The 15,658-nt window shown below is 32.3% G+C and overlaps 1 protein-coding gene across 3 annotated transcripts in view; it reads left to right on the top strand.

Moving 5' to 3' along the window:
* The window catches only part of LOC148616098 (putative G protein-coupled receptor 139), a 49,425-nt gene that overhangs the window by 13,165 nt on the left and 20,602 nt on the right, over positions 1 to 15,658 (top strand). The window contains exon 1 of one of the 3 annotated variants that reach the window (XM_088581571.1): positions 13,676 to 13,756. The exons of the other annotated variants lie outside the window; for them this stretch is intronic. The gene's annotated coding sequence lies outside the window, so the exon portion shown is untranslated. Of the gene's footprint in view, positions 1 to 13,675; positions 13,757 to 15,658 lie in introns of those variants that run through there. 3 annotated transcript variants of the gene reach the window in all.

Genomic DNA, 15,658 nt, shown 5'->3' with positions numbered 1-15,658 from the left:
GCACTATTTAGTCGCCTTATACGACAAGCTTAGCGCTGCTGCAGGCTATTCTTTTTACACCCGGACCTGCACGGAGCTATATGTTTTTGTAGGTTGTAGAGAAACTACCATACTATCACTTACAAAGTCCACGATTTTGATTTTTAAATAAAATTCTGGTAGATATAATATTTCTTGCTCTATCTTGTGATGTAATCAATACAAAAATACCAATTATTTTGCAAATTTAAGTATGCTGTACATCTAACAACATTTGGGAACGTTATTGAAAAATATCTCCATATATTTTATTGGAGAGAATATGTTTACGATACATTTTACAGCAAATGTTGACCATTAAACACCATTTCCACATAGTCTGAAATATAAAACAAAAACATAATTTGAACCCATTTGCTGACACCAACATCGTTTATGAGCATATAGAGTTTTGTCGTTAGCACCATTGTTGACAACAATTAAACGTTTGAAACTGCCATTCGATTAATGGCTATGTCGGGGAACAAATACTTTTTATCAGGCGAATAAAAAAGTTCCATTTGGAAGATTGTCGTAAAAATGTCTTCAATTCTAGTATCTCTTTTCAATAAATAAAATGAACATGTATATTGTTATAGTCACTGTAAAAACGTTGATAACATGTATTTTAAAAACATAACAATTCTGATTATATTTTGCGAATGACTGTTGATTATACTAAAATCTTTGTGTTTAAATGAATCCTTTTTTTGTTTAAAAATCAATGCATTTATTTATATCAAACTGTTTGAAAATTCTGAGAGGAGCACAAACTTAACTCCAATATGTCACATATATGTTATTGTGTGTATAAATGTAATGAAAAAGTACAAAGCTGCATATTTGCGATAGTAATAAACGTTTTTTTCGGACAAATTTAAATATACATGATGTACATGTACAATGTTTAAGTATCCAAAGACAAAAATATTTTATGTCAATCCAAAATATGTTATGATATCCGTTTTTTGACCAAAATATATTAATATATTTTTTGAACAACTACTGACCAAACTTTACGACAAACGTAATGACTTTTCATTCAGAATTGTCAACTTTCCTTTCATCTGTGGCAACATTCCTTCTGCACCTGCATATGGAGTGTTCATATCACAACTCATACGTTATGCCAGATCTTGCCGAAACTACGCAGACTTTTTGTATCATGCTAGAACAAATAGGCTTCTGGAACAGGGTTATATTGCTACGAGATTGAAGTCATCTGCACCATGAAAACTGATTAATTCAACGGGTCATAGTTTTCCTTTCCTCGTTTGTCTACCCCGGACCTTTTATGAGCAACTCAGCGGATGTTTCTTGAAAAGCAGAGCACGCTTACCCTACCGGTGCACCTGGTTCATGCTCCCAGTTTTTAGTGGAGTCTGAGTTGCTCATTTGCTTTTGTTACTTTGTATGTATGATTTTAATTACTTTTTTTGCTTGAAAGGCAAGTCCGGGGTAGACGAAAGAGGAAAGGAAAACTATGACACGAATCAAATCAGTCCTCATGGCGCAGATGGATACACCGTAACGATCCACGAGTTCATGAAGACGACCATAAAACTTTTGTAGTGATGACTTTTTTCTTGTAGCAACATAGCTCTGTTCCAGAAGTCTAGCGCGATACAAAAAGTCTGAGTAGTTTCGGCAAGCTCTTGCATAACGTATGAGTTTTGATATGAATACTTCTTGCACTCAAAACAATTTTAAAAGAGAGTTTCCTGATTGAAATGCAATCTGAAAAAAATGTAGTTCTTTAATCTTTTTTATGTGATTGTTCCAATCATATTGAATAGACGCAAGTACAAAAATGCATGTACATCCATTATTTTTTTTTTATCAATATTAAAGGTTAGTGCATCAATTATTGTATTCTGGAATATATTACGGGTACGTGTATAATTCCAACTAATTTTCTTCTCTCTGTCATACTATTACAAGTGCATTGGAAGCAAAGACAAAGTCGTTATAACTATAAGGCCGGAGATTATTCATGCATGAAAAAAAACCCACCAAATTTACTATTGTGTCTTATTTAGGTAGAGTTACAGATCACATAACCATTTCTAGTTATTTGTCTTCAATTATTTTACTAAGGAGATGGCGATTATATGTATTGTTTATGAAAGTGGCACTTTGCAAGAGTGATTGTTCTTCACAATGTAAAGTTGTTGTAAAATCGGAAATTTGACCAACATCTACATATTCAAGTAATCCTTCTCAAAATCAGATCATTGTAAAACGTTATTAAATAAAATATTCCTCACCCATACAAAGGAAAACAAACCATTTACTATCCTTGTGAAAAAAAGAAACCAAACAACATTGTTTTTCAATAACAAAGTTTGATTGTTTATTACACAAATAGTTTCTATGACTAATTATCTTTGGTTGCCCTATATTATGACGCTTACCCTTCCGGTCTATCTGGTCCATGCTCCTTGTTTTAGTTGAGTCCGAGTTGCTCATTTAATTTTGCTATTTTGTATGTTTTATTTTAGGTACTATATGTTCGTTGTTGTGTTTGTCTGTTTTCCATGTCTGGTCTTTATACCTGGATTGCATTCTTTTGATTTCCGCTAGAACCTCGGTTCCCTTGATTTCTTTTATGAATTAAAAGAAATGCTCTTGTTGAATAAAAGAAAAAAGACATACCCTAAAACGCGGGAAATAAAAATCAGAGTAAATAGATCAATTTAAAATGATTTGCCATATCATTTGTTTATAGCGACACATTGTACTTTCTCTTTGTTCTTAACTTTACAAATATTTCTGACTCAATATCAAGTAAATTCTCTGAAAACATAAAACATGGTTACAAAGTAGAAGAGTAGAACAAAGCTTGGACAATGGATGCGTTATTAATGAAGCCAATGGAGGCTTTACAAAGGTTACGGGAAGCAATTGGAGATTCACACAACGATTGCTCTGACGTCTGACGTGATTTCTCAGTTAAACATTGGCATCTAGGCTATTATGATATCGATTTTTGAATTTCTAACAAAAGCACAATCCTCCATCTCTGCAAATATTGTTTGTATCATTAATTTATACAAAGATCAAAATATGTAGTCTTTTCTATCTTTTTTTTATTTTTCACAAATAGTTCCCATTAATGTCAAATTGTACAATTATACCAATGTATATAGAAATAAATAGACTTTTCCATTTTAGGTATGTGCTATTTAATATAAAACATACACGTTTAAGATAATATCAATCTTAATTTATTATATACTTGAGTAATATTCAAAACAAAACGAAGAAGGTAAATATACAGGTAAGTTGCATTGCAAACATCAGTGGTAGTGGACTTAAAAAACAAATCAACACTTTAAACACTTTAACGAATAAAGACTTGTCGGACCCCAAAATTATGTCAGATATTATTGATCATATTTATAAAAAATCTAATAATATAAATTTAAAAAATACCCAACAAATGAAACATGAAAAAACCCTAAAACGGAGGGTTCATTCCTTGTATTGAACATGGTTGGACCTCTTGCTGATGGATTTGGCTTCTTTTGTTATGATAGTTTTGCTATTACTTTTTTTATTTCGATGATGAGATGCTGCTGAGAGTTTTCACATTAAAATACGTGTATAGCATATCGAAATTTGTTATATTCATGATTTTATTTTTCGGAAGAGTAATCAAGGGAACCAAGGTTATAGCGGTAATCAAAAGAATATAATCCAGGGACAAAGACCAGACATGGAAAACAGACACACACAACAAAGAACATAAAGTAACTAAAATCATACAGACAAAGTAACAAAAGTAAATGAGCAACTCGGACTCCACTAAAAACTGTGAGCATGGACCAGGTGCACCGGTAGGGTAAGCGTCCTCTGCTTTTCTAGAAACACCCGCCGAGTTGCTCATAAAAAGTCAAGTCCGGGACAGACAAACGTGGAAAGGTAAACCATGACCCGTTGAATAAATTAGTTTTCATGATGCTGATGGGTACATCATAACGATCCACGAGTTCATGAAACGTGTTCAGCTTTTATTATTTTTACTTGGTAAAAGCATTTGAATGATGTAGATGCTATTATGTAACTGACTGTAGAAACCCTATTTAGCAATTAATTTGTCTAAAGTCTACATCTTATTTTCATGAAGTCAAATAACTAAACCACTCATTTTGTATCCCTAACATAATATTCATGTTAGATCGAATACGTCTCGACGGTCATTAATGATTCAATGTTTCCACTTATTACAAGAAATCTTATATAGAAAAGGAAACTAATGTCTTGAAAGTTTTTGTAACGATACATCAACTGAGCAAAAAGGTGTCTTCTATACGAACAGATGAAAAAGCATATAGAGAAAGTTATTTTCTTTGTCATGGAAATAGGTACAACACAAAAGATAATATTGCTTGTTATTTATGTTTGTTTTCTTTTTTACAATTGTTCTGTGTTTTGTCTGATTCTCCCAGCATCATGAGTATATGAAATAAGAAAAGAAATTGTTATGGCATAACAAAGATCCCTCAGGTCTTTGAAAAAGCTTGTTATACAATTTGATCGACAATCTATTGAAATGCCCACATGAAAATGTTTTCGGAAGGTGGAAACGGATGACTTTTGGAGACATTTAAAAAGTAATCTCACACAGATTGGTGCTAATAAGCTCGAAGACACTACAATTATTCCTAAATTTCAATACCACGATTAAATAATGAATATATGTTCTTGAGGAAAATTGACGTTTTCAATATCAGTCAATATTAATATTTTTTTCACAGCCAGCTGAAGCCAAATAGAACAAGTAAAACAAGATTTAACTTGGTATGTTAGAATTTCCATTTTTAGTCGACTTCAAACCAAACGGGAAAATCCCCCAAAAGGTCACTTTAATGGGTAAATTCAAACCCTGTTCGTGTATATTTTTTTTATTCATTCGAAAGTTACTACATGTATATAGTAGGTAGTTGTCGATGTTTAAATTCTACTTTGCGTCTTTTTTTACTTTCGTGAATTTATTAGAAGAAATTATTGTAGATAAGGTAGGTTTAAAAGTTGTAAGTTATGATTTGTGTTGTTTTACTTTGCATTTGTTGGCTATATTTTTAAAGATATTTATCTATGTTTACTGACCATGTTGTCCTTGATATTTTGTATTTCATTAACAGAAAATCATGTGTGGCATTCACGTTAGTAGCACTCCTATGATATCACAACAACCCACTTGTATTTAATAAATATGGAAATGTATCTCGAAACAATCCCTTATAGCTTGTACAATGAAGAAACATTATTTCTGCCTACAAACTTAATTTGAAAAAGTCTAATATTTTTTTTTAAATAATGCAAGGGAACTCCTTGTACATTCCCTCTCTAAGGATGGTATTTTTTTAAGACAAAGATTTGTCTTTTCTTACAATTTTCTTTAACATTTGTTTTCAACAATGTCACGTTCGTTAATAGCAAACCATCCCGGCTGACTAATAACAAAGGTCAAGAGTCACGACAGAAAGCAAACCAAAGTGACATTCATAGAAATCAGATTCCTTCTATGGTTTTACGTCTAATAAAAAAATGTGAAAATGAAATTACTCACATAGCATTGAAATATCACGACATAATTGCAAAAAAACAGTATTGATACAGTTATCAACATTCATTTTATTCTTTCGATAAATTAGTAACCTATTAAGTAATCGCTTCGTGAACTTTTGAACATCCTGATCAGATGGCTTTGTTAATCTCTTAATTCCTTTATCTGTATGATATCATAAATCCACCTCTAATGATATTGCAGTTTAATCAAAATTTAGAGTAGGCGATGATTGTCTATAATGGAAGATCGGTCAGTCGGACAATCGAAAGTAATAACAATGTCTCTCCAGGAATTTCAATTAAACATTAATTGTGGACTTCAATTTATAGTATACATAAAGTTTGAAAGTCTGAAAAGTATAACATATTTCTATCATTTGGTTCTGCAGTTTCATCTTATGTCGTAAAAATTCACTTTAGTCTTTACCTTTGTTGAAAGGCCGGTTTGTCATGTTTTGATATCAACTTTTATCTTAAAGGGTTACATTGCATACATGCATAATGTTTTAAATTAAATGTATCAAGTATTGTTTGAAAAACGGGCAGTTACCTTTATCCTGCTCAGTTTTAGAGATCTCATTTAAACACATGACTGGAATTTGCCACATGACGTTTGTATAATGTACAAGTTACTTTCGGGAGGAAAAAACGAATTTAATTCAGATATCAAATTCGTTTAGTATCATTACCAATTCTTAAAAAAAAATGATAAAGCGATAATCCTTACCGATCCTTTCTATTTGATTCTCTAATCGAGTTCGAGTTGCTCATTTGCTTTTGTCACTGTGTATGTATGATTTTAGTTACGTCATATTCTTTGTTGTGTATGTCTATTTTCCATGACTGGTGTTTGTCCCTGGATTACATTCTTGTGATTACCACTATAACCTTGGTTCCCTTGATTACTTCTTCATTTGTTCTGCAGTGCATATATTATTGGAACAATAATTTGGTTATATATTTTTTTAAGGAAAAAAACTTAGTATTGATTAACTTCTTATAGTTGTGAAGCATGATATCTTTTTTCGCCGATTTACTTTAATAGTATGACACACGACCAAAATACATAATATTTTTAAGCAGAAAATGTCTCGTCGAAATAGCAATGTCATCGTCATCATTAGTAGACGCAGGACGATGAAAATATGTTACAAGGTCAAACACTCAATTATGTGTATGTCGCATTTGTTTTTCTTGCAAAAATCTGAAACATTTACATATCTTTCATATACTGTAATTTAACATTATTTAAAATTATTCCAGAATTATTATGTTTTATGCATCTTAAATGTAAAGGTTGTGTTGGCATTTTACCGTGTTAAATATCAAAATATATAAATATCTAAGTGATTTTGTAAAATATAACCTTTAATCTTCGTGCATATCTTTTATGCGAAAAAAAAACATATTATTTTTGTAATTGAAGTTTGTTATTGTCTTAAAGATAAGATATCTGCAAAAGTTATGTTTAACTGCGAAGCATGAGTGCCTTTTGTACATATGTCAAAACTGAAAAATTGATGACACAAAGAGCATATATGCAGGTATCGGTGACAACAAAGGGTGATTTTTGCAGAAAGACGTTGTTTCCTGGAATATTTCTGAACAAATACAATTCAAAATTCGATAAAGGACCTAGATATTTTGTAGCCTTCTTTCAAGCATATAAGGAGTAATCCAGGGAATCAAGGTCGTAGCGGAATTCAAAAGAATGTACTCCAGGGACAAAGACCAGACATGGAAAACAGACAAACACAACAAAGAACATAAACCAATCAAAATAATACATAAAAAGTAACGAACGCAACGACCGCAGTGATGGACACAATATTCAGGATTAAAACACTGGTGCATTTTTACGAGTACTTGTTCATACAATTCGAATTTTAAATAAATGAAATATATGAAATATATGAAAAAGTAATGAAGGGAATCAAGATTGTAGCGGAAATCAAAAGAATGCAATTCAGGATAAAACAATCGTTTTAAATTGACATCCCTACTAGCAAATGCATAAAATAAACTAAAGAGATGCTCATACTTAGTTTTACATGCAGCCAGTTGTTGATTGTATTGTATAAAACTTTTGTTGTGTTTGACTCGAATATAAAATACTCTTTCGTTAGGAGGAGTTGAGGGTACCACTGAAAGCCTTAATGTTTTTAAGAGACGAGACCATGGTAGATTACGACGACAAAACTTAAAAAAAAACTTCTGTCGAATGAGACTGCAACTGTTTACCCAATTCTAACTTCTAATAATGTTCAATACCCTACTATAACGGACATAGTTCTTGGTTGAGATTCCTTATACTTTGTAAATATAATAGATAATTCCAAATCATTTTCCAAATATACAGAGGAAAATGTTTACAAAATGTTGGAATTTTGTAATCGACAACATATTTGTCCAGTGTGGTGGACGTGTTTTTCAACAAAACAGTCGACATTCCAATGGGAAAAAATTGTGCTCTTTCACTTGCTGACCTATTCCTTCACTCTTATGAGGCTGACGTTATAGCTGATCTGATCAGAAAGAAAGAATATCGTTTGGCTAGATCCTTCAATCTCAGTTTCCGCTATATAGATGACGTATTATCTTTAAACACTCCTAATTTCGGGGATTTGATACATCGCATCTACCCAAAAAGAACTTGAGATAAAGGATACTACAGACACTGTGAGGTCAGCCTCATATCTTGACCTACACTTAGAAATCGATGATAAAGGAAAACTATTGACCAAACTTTAGGACAAACGTGATGACTTTTCATTCAGAATTGTCAACTTTCCTTTCCTCTGTGGCAACATCCCTTCGGCTCATGCGTATGGAGTGTTCATATCACAACTCATACGTTATGCCAGAGCTTGCGAAAATTACGCAGACTTTTTGTATCGCGCTAGAACTCTAACAAATAGACTTCTGGAACAGGGTTATGTTGCTACAAGATTGAAGTCATCACTACAGAAGTTTATGGCCGTCATCATGAACTCGTGGATCGTTATGGTGTATCCATCAGCACCATGAAAACTGATTTATTCAACGGGTCATAGTTTTCCTTTCCTCGTTTGTCTACCCCGGACTTTTCATGAGCAACTCGGCGGGTGTTTCTAGAAAAGCAGAGGACGCTTACCCTACCGGTGCACCTGGTCCATGCTCCCAGTTTTTAGTGGAGTCCGAGTTGCTCATTTACTTTTGTTACTTTGTATGTATGATTTTAGTTACTTTATGTTCTTTGTTGTGTATGTCTGTTTTCTATGTCTGGTTCTTTGTCCCTGGATTACATTCTTTTGATTACCGCTATAACCTTGGTTCCCTTGATTACTCTTCCATAGGTTTATAAATTCTTAAAACTACAGTCATTACTATTGCAAGTTCCCAACTCCTGTCGACCGTTATGATGTGATTCCTAATCAAAGATGGCAATTCATTCCAGTATCACATTGCGTTCTCAGTATTATTTGGTTACCGTGCATAAGCCAGGATCATTCGATAGAAGACAAAAAACTTACAATCAATTCTGTGTGTATCTTTAATGCAGCTCGGATTATTTTCTAGTGGAATTTATTGATCACAGTATATGCCCATCCGTTCATTCTTCTACAACGTTTTCGTTTCAATTTTCTCTATAACTATTTATAATACCTACTTAATGTTTTTTTTGCATAAGCTTTATTTATGGTATGCTATTTTATGCAATTTGATTTTAGACTGAAGCCACATGAACTACCTGTTGGTACGTTTGTTTGTATTTTAACCATATGGTTTCTGGTATGTGTGGTGGGGATTTTGCTTTAGTGAAATTACACCCAGTTTTCTCCAACTTACTTTAACATTTCAATCAAGTTCATTCTGTAGGAATGTAATTTGATTATGTAGAAATTAAGTTTAATAAAAGTTTACTGCACAATTATATGTCTAGTCTGTTTAATTAGTTTTAATGATGGTTTTAAGAATATCTGGCGTAATATTGACAAACCATTTTTTGGTACTTCAAAGGAAAAACTTAATAATTTGTTTATCTGGCATTATTGAAAGCAGATTTTCAAATGAAGTTCATCATTGACAGAACTGCACGGATACAGAGTTTTCTTGTCAGAAGACACTCATGTATTTTCTTTTAAATATTTGTTGTGGATAATACTTTTTATCAAACATTTTAAAATTGACCCATTAAATTTAAGTATGTTTAGTATGATTTCAATGTTTATTATTTTGTTATTTTGCTGTTGTAAAACGCATTTTTTTGTAATTATAGTGATTCATTGAGCCTCAATTTGTTCTTCATAATACTTATCTGTTTTCACTCAAAATTTCAACAATTTGACGAAGATATGCATTTAATAAAAGTTTACTCCTTGTAATTTTTTTTGCAAGACATTGCAATTGAAAAGCTAAGCACACACATTTCATGTTATTAAATGAATTTTATTTGACATTAAAATTGCCTTTGAGACACTTTATTGCATCTACATATAGTAATAAGAACTAAGACTGACGTGATACGGTACCTTTTGCATTGTTATTTTGCCAAACCATACTCTTTACTTGAACCTACATATAATTTTGGACGGTAATAAACAAAATTATCATTTTTTATCGATTGTCATCGCGAAAAAGTGTAAGATTTATTATCCCTGACGACCACAAAACCTCTGTAATATTGATATCAACAAAGACTACACGCACCCCTGACATAAAGCTTTTTGACACTATTCACGAAAATAGTTTTTTTCTCCAAAACAATATAACACCTTAAGTGCAAAGACGAAAAAGTCGGTTTCAGCAATAATTGTGCTCATGTGAAAATTGTTAATATCACTTAACAGTTCACGCAAATGCAAAAATGTGTGGGGCAACTGTTTATAACAGAGAAATATATAAACCCATAAAAGGTAATAACAACCAACAATGTCTACACGCATTCTTTGATTCTCCCTGTAAGTGGAACATATAGTAAAATTATTCATCCGAACACGTGAACTCGTTGAACATCAATGATAAACTGCCACTTACCACGACTATGTATTAGTATAAAGCGCAAAAATAATTATGCATTTTGCCTGGAAGAATTTAGTAATCGAATGGTTTTTCCCCAAATTGACATACAAAACGTCTAAGAATGGTACTACTCAATTCGCTGCACTGCTCAATCGGATCAAATTGATGTAGAACATATAATGTAAGCATTGAAGGGTCTGAAAAATTCCCAACTATGTTAGAACTGTCGAATTATCGAAGCAAAGTTTTGGTCGTTCCTTCCGTGGAACTCGTACCGCTGTGATATCTATTAAAACAACACCGCCTGCACAAAGTGGAGCACCCTAATCCACTCGGCCAGATAGGCTTTAGATAGAAGCTGCAAGACCATTTACATTGCATCATGAATCTTTATTGTATACCAAACACAAACATTAAGGAAAATAAACAACGAAATAAATGTAGATGTGACTCATGCACCAACAAATGTATACTCTGTATGCACTCACGCTATAATTATTTCGTTATAACCTGATGTGGAGAAATGGACATTAAAGATCAAATCAAGCCTGTTTCGTTCATGACTTGTTAATAAAACATTTTTTTGTTCGACTTTACAATAAGTAGACGCAAAATAAGCTGGCGGTATCTTCTGTCAAGTTTTTTCTAGGTTTTTACTGACCCAGATGACATTTTTGGCTTAAAATTTCATATTTTATGCAAAGAACTTTCTTTAGTTGTAAGTGGAGGCCGGATTGCTCTTTCACATTTGTTACTTTGTAAGTATTATTTTTGCTGCTTTATGTTCTTTGTTTTATATGACTGTTTTCAATTTCTAGTCTTTGTCCCTGGATTACATTCTTTTGATTATCGCTAGAACCTTGGTTTCTCTGATTACTCCTTCAATCATTCTAACCGACGCCTTCTTACAGTGTCTTTATCTCATGTTTTAGTTAATATTATCTATATTATTCTTATTACAATTACTACATGTAAAGGTAAAGGTGGCATATGAGAGTAGACTGCATTATCTTTTAGACTACGTCACAAATTGCAACGCACAAATGATGTTGTGTATTCGACGCTTTCATGTATTTACCCGATACTTTCTCGAAATAACATAAGCCATATACATTTAGTATCCCATTTTCGTTAGTTTAATGATGTCATTACTAAATCTATGATATTATCTAAAATGAAAATTTTAGCAAAAAAGAACCAAAAAAGACCAAACAATCAAGCAAACAAAAGCAAACAAAATAATCACAAAACAAAAAAAAACAAAACAAAAAACAAACAACAACAACAACAATCATCTAATAAAAATACTTATGCAATGATTATATTATCAAAGTAACATTTTTATACATCGTCCTGGGTAAATACTACTACATCACTTGGAATTAGTCGTTTAATTCGAAAAAAGGGCTGCAAAAATCATCTCAAATACTAACGATGCAAATAAAGTACATGTGTGTAAAGACAAAAAATCGTGGATTAAAAACTAATTAACTTCAATTTCAAAAATGCATCGTCCACATAGGTCATCTGTCTTTTTTCTATAAAATGTGCAAAATAGTATACAAGAAAAGTATAAAAATGCAAAGTAAGAATTTGGAAGACGATAGATGATATGTAAAGAATTGTTTTTATCACACACGATACCTATCTCGTGGACACCTGATTCTTGTATATGTACTTATATAGCAATTACAATGACGATTTTCATGTAAATAAATATCGCCTCCTAGACAGATGTTGGCTGACATCGATTCCAATTACTATCGCATTGAAATTAAATGATCTTTAACATATTGTCATGTCCATAATTTAGTTTAATTTAGTTCATGATATTTTCTTCCTGTTATTTCTAATCTTGGCAAGCAAATGGGAATACAATCTCGGCCTCCACCGGTTTGTGAATAATTTTTCATGAATGTGTTTTTCCATTTTCTTATATATTGAATACTTTGCGTTTATTCACAAAAGTATATTTTTGAAACGCGATTTATTTAGTCTACCAAAAGTGAGCTTAATGTGCTTCCCTATTACTTGATTTCAGACAATTTGAATTTACTTCATAAATAGCCAAAGGCTCGATCGACCTATTTTTCATTATAATGATTATGACATTATACTTCCCTTATTCTTTTTCTAAACTATATGGAAAATTTCCCGATCTCAGCCATGCTTGAGATTAACACTCGACGTTTGCGATGTCACACTAAAATGTTTTATTGGGTATAAATACAAGGAGAGCAGCAAGCGGGACGTGTTTAAATTTGTCACTAACTTGATTTTTAAGTGCGAAAAAGAATCAAACAACGCAACAAAATGAAAGACTATAAAAAATCAGACACTCTTGGGAATTTGTTTAGAAATGTCCCCTAACTCGTCAGAGCTTCATTAAAGAACTTTGAATATCACCATTGAGTGTCTCAGCCTCCAGCAGTGTTATGTTTTTAATGTCTATTTATATCTTCAGTTGCATACATGTAATATTCACTTTTAAAAAATATATATTCAAATTTTATTATTTAAAGTTTGTAGAAGTTGATGTATTTATTTCCATGATCCTCTAAGATAAACTTAATGTATCATTATGTTGATGATACCTCATAAACAAAAGTACACAAATACCCAATTTGAATGTTCGTTCATGTTGATAAGTAACTTGACCATGTGTATAAATACTCCCTTTCAATATAACAATAGCCATGTCGTGTTTAATGCAAATGACATTATTCATTTGAAAAGTTCTAACTTTCCATACATATTTCATTCCTTAAACCCAGCATGCCAGCAATAAAAATAGCAAATAAAAAGTAACACTGATTCATCACTCGTTCATCAAGACAAAACCAATTTCAAAAAAATTATTTTACCAAATATCATTTCTAATTTCATTTAATTGACTGTAGTGGAGTTATATTGTATTCTTCTGTTAAGTATGTTGAATGAGTTCTATAGAATTAGAACTTCGAGTCGATATTTTATGTCAATTAACCTTTATACCATATGTTAAAACTAAAATGACATCAATATTAATGGCAAAATATATTAAAAGGATAATAAGGTTGAGTTTATTGATGAGCGAAATATTTGTACAGCAAAACTACTAATGTTCTTTAACAATTGAAGCTGAAAATGGAGTCATATACACTGTGTATTATGGAAGTCGAAAGTAAGTTATAAACAATTTGACCTTTCAATTTCGTAGAAAATGTAAACTATCTTTTAAGACCCAATAAGACGATTGGCAAGAGTTTTTTATATACAAAAGTTACTTACTTGCACGTTTCTCATCATTCTTCATGTGATTAAACATAGAAAAAAAAATAAAACAATGAAACACATACTCTATATCGAAACGACAATAAAAAGCGCATTTCATATTATGCTCGCTGCAGATTTTGCTGTTAATATTTATATAATTTATATTGTAAGAGTGTTTTCATTGTTTTTTCGCCCCGTGCGGGTCCGAGTGTCAAAAGAATACACCAGAAACGACGCAAAGCTTGTTGTAAAAAGCGACTAAATAGTGCTCGGAACCCTGCCAGGGGCTAAGGCGCTCTGCTCACAATGCAACTGGGTTGTGTACCCCAGGTGGTGGAATGGGGTTTCCCTGGCATGCTACATGCAGGGGTCGTCAGGCCATAATACGGAAAAACCTGACCGCAAACCATAGAGGTGGTAAAGAACCCTGCTGTGGTATTCCATCGCAGTAGGAACCTTTGCGGTCCGCCTCAGGAAGTTCAATTGCCCGACCTTACCCGTGCACTTCTTCCTATTTCCAGTGGCATTTAAAATTCTGCGTCCTTATTATACTTGTGTTTCATCATTATTTTTCATTTCATCATCATTTTATGTTCATTTTATCTTCCATTTCATGTTAATCGCCTAGATATATCTGAAATATTACTTCTAGGGCGTTAAACGCCAACAATCAATCAAACAATCATTGCTTTTTCATTACGCACGCCTTGAAAAAAAATGTAATGTATTTGTATCATTTCTTTTGGAATCTAGTCAGATGCCTGTAAAATATACATCTCACGACCCATTTTGTTTTTGCATGAAATCATTATATATTTTTTCTTTAATTTCTGTAACGCTGTTTCAAAATCACGACTCCTTTTACTTTCCCCACAACCATTTGACTAAAATATTTTATCAGCAACAATTCGTATATCTAAATCTTTGACTTTGTATTTTGCTGTTTCATCATGAAGATTTGTGATACTGGTCTGTTTTTGTTCGAGAATGCATAAAATACCAGAGAATGATTTTTAACTACATATGTTCCATACAAGCCCATTAGCATGCTTCCGGGTTTATTTTATTTAGCAAAATTAAAATTTTTAAACAACTGCTGCGGCTTAGACAATTGTCCTCATACTTTCAATCTTGAGCTAGTTTTAAATTTGCTATGTGTCCATATAGCGTTAAGTTCGTAAATGTTCATGAACTGAAAGTTATCCTTGACTCAGAGTGTCAAAAATTCGATTTCTATTCTACATTTTAAAAACAAACCTCCCTCTAGTAACATAAAGTGTTATCAAATTATCAGATATAAAAACAAAATCAAGGGTAAATTACATGTGTGGGTATTTCATAACCTAAATCTACTATACATGAAGAATATATTGTACCAGCAAACAAAGCCCAAAGCAACAAAAGGTATTACATCCAATGTTTATTATCATAGGTAGATGTAGAAAATAGTAGCAGTGATAAGACCTATACTGCCACTACACTATCCAAAGAAGAGATGGTGGATAACCTGTTTCTAGTATCCTCTTTTGGTCTATCTACCAAAGACGATGATTGTGATTTACCGTCTATGTACTGAATTTCTAAACTCAACAAGAATCCAACGTTACATGGCTGTATCTGCGAAATGTACCAACAAACTTCTTTCAAAACTTTTAACTTCTATACTTACAGCTGTCAAAGAGGGTCTCCAGTCTTACCACAACACTTGTTACTCCCGTAGTGGTATTAAGTCAACGTGGATTCTAAAAAAAATCGAAAGAACTTTTGTAGACCCATCAATTCAAGATAATTATCAGAATATAATAGCATT

Source organism: Perna viridis, chromosome 5, assembly GCF_037379345.1.
Source record: "Perna viridis isolate PV_CMFRI_1.1 ecotype Kerala chromosome 5, ASM3737934v1, whole genome shotgun sequence".
In the NCBI taxonomy this organism is placed as follows: domain Eukaryota; kingdom Metazoa; phylum Mollusca; class Bivalvia; order Mytilida; family Mytilidae; genus Perna; species Perna viridis.
This window is presented reverse-complemented; position numbering and strand designations above follow the sequence as displayed.